A 2,626-nucleotide genomic window follows, 5' to 3' on the forward strand; every position below is an offset into this window, starting at 1 on the left:
TCCCCGATGAAGGAGGCTTAGTGAAATAAATTTCTTTCTTTGGGGCTTTAAAGCATCAAGCCTTCTGGGGTAGAACACAAGGGAAAAAGTAATTCCTCAAGCTGTTTTTCCCAAGAACCAAGACAAAGCTCCAAAGAAAGGAATTTATTTCACTATGCTTCCTTTATCGGGGACAATGCCGCAATTCTTTCTTATTTTTCTTGAGTTTGTTACTTTTGAATAGTGCAGGACATGTATTTATAGAAAGTCTTTCAATTGGGACTGTTTGTCTAATGTTTCCTCTCAATGGCTCCAGGTGATGTCTTGTTTGGCTGGAGCACCCCCATTATAATTTATTTTGTCTGTCTTAGTGTTTGCAATAGAAGACACATAATGTTGGTTTCTCTCTCAATATCATTGGAAGCTTGGTTAAAGTTGTGTTTGCCAGGTTTCTCCACTTTGAAGCTTTTAGTATAGTATATATCTCATAGATGGTTCAGTGGTAGAATTCTTACTCTCCATTAAGGAAACCTGGGCTCAGATCCTGCCCAATGCACCTTATGCACAGCTGTGATTCATCTGTCCATGGAGGTGTGTGTTGAGAAGATACCAAACAGGTTTCAGCAGAACTTCTAGGCTAAGACAGACTAAGAAGAGAGGCTCAGTGTTCTACTTTTGAAAACTCACAGTCAATGACAACTCTGTAGATCCCAATAGGCCAACTCACATCCAATCCCAGGAAAGTTGCAGAACTCGGTGGTGCTTCCTTCTCTTGTACATGACGTCTCCATGAGTTGGGGGCCAGCTTAATGGCAGCTAACCCCATCCCAACGAGTATCCAGAGCTGTTAAATACGTCTCTTCTCACAAACCATCCAATCATGACATCTTCTTATGTCTTCCAAGATGGTAGCCTCACAGGTGAGAATCAACAAAGAAGCCAATCCCAGAAGGCAGAGGTTCAGCATGTCCTCCTGTCCCTACTTGTCCATCATTCCTGACACCAGCCCCCACGTGGCACTTTCTCTCTCTGGCCTGCGCTACCTGGCAGATCTCACAGGTTAAGAGGTTGCCATCTTGGAGATTGTTAATTTGTTGGAGCAGCTCACGGAACTCGTCTCTCTCCCTCTCCCTGTCATCGAGTCCTTCCAAGTAACAGCAACTCCCCACTGGGTGTCTGGGACTGTCGGTCTTTATGTGAGGAGGTCGCCCCATCTTTCTCCCTCGGAGCCACTAATGAATTTGAACTGCTGGGGACATGAGGCTTTTGACTTCTGGTTAGCAGTGCCACTGACTATGGACCCCACCACCAGGATAGCCCTCACAGAAGTCATGAAAGATTCTCTCCTTATGACCACTAGCTTTGTTTACATGATATAAAGCAAGATCATAGTAAGGAGGAGATGCACAGGTGAGATCTGGGCAGAGTCTCAACACAGACCTGCCATGTTTCAGACAGGACAGGTCACCCTGTGTTTACCAACCAGCAAGCTTTGTGCCTGGAGCTTTTTCTGGTCAGTCCTGCATGCCTGATTAAGCCCTGCCCCTGAGGCTGGTCGATATTGGGCTTCCTGGTGATTCTCTTCTGCACACATACTCCTTTATGGCCTAGTAGTCCCAGGCCAGGACCCTCCCAGTTACCGCAAACGTCATTGCTCCAGAGTCAATGTCAAAGGCCACCTTCCTTGAGGTAGAACTAGGTCCTTTGCCTCACAGCATCTCTGAGAAACTACCTCATCTTCCCATCTGTCTCCCTCTCCAAAATTCCTTCTTGCTACCATTTCCCCCAAATTCTCAGGAAAATGGATCTAAGACAAAATGCCAGAGAGCATTTTAAAAAGAAGGAGTGAACATAGTGTCAAGTGTTCCAGACCACAAATAGAATGAAACCAGGAAAAGAGAAAAGGATGCTCACAGGAGAGTCATTCCAAAGGACCGAGTTGTCCCGGGGCAAAGAGGTGCTTGGTTCCTTCTGCAACATGCTGGTTCAGGGATTAAGACTGAAAGAGAAACCAAATGTTCGTGTTCCCTCTTTACCTCTAGGGAGCTTTGGTGCTTAGTAATAAGGAGTTGCACTGTTAACTCAAAGATGAGCAGTTCAAGTCCACCAGCTGCCCATGGAAGAAAGATGAACAACCTTTTCCCCTGTGATTTACAGCTCTGAGGGTCAGCTATGGAATTAGTTGCAACTGGATGGCACATAACTACCACCGCCACTAGCACAACTTTTACCTCTACCTGTTCTTATACAGATTCAATGAATGAACATGTGTAGTGTTTAGAGACACTTACAGCAATGGTTGGCACATACATTGTGTGAAAGCTGGTGTTATAGCAGCCAATTATTGCTGCATAAGGAAAGAATCTAAAGTCAGTGTCTTCAACAATAGTATTTTAAAGTTTTTTCCTTTTTTTATTATTAATTTCAGTGAAAATGGAGAGAGACTTTGGATTTCCATTCATTCATTGTTGCACTTTTCTCCCTTCCCAACTCTCCCCTCCCCAGCACACTCTACTCTTGGAAAAGTAAAGGAAAAATTATTTCATTGTTTTACAATCCCTCCCTCCAGGTCCACTCCACTATGCAGCCTTTGCTCTGGACTCCCGTCACGACAAAAATACCTAATCACATATCCCTTTTAAACAGT

The sequence above is a fragment of the Elephantulus edwardii genome, unplaced genomic scaffold (genome assembly GCF_000299155.1).
Source record: "Elephantulus edwardii isolate Elephantulus edwardi_28Jun2011 unplaced genomic scaffold, EleEdw1.0 scaffold00296, whole genome shotgun sequence".
In the NCBI taxonomy this organism is placed as follows: Eukaryota; Metazoa; Chordata; class Mammalia; order Macroscelidea; family Macroscelididae; genus Elephantulus; species Elephantulus edwardii.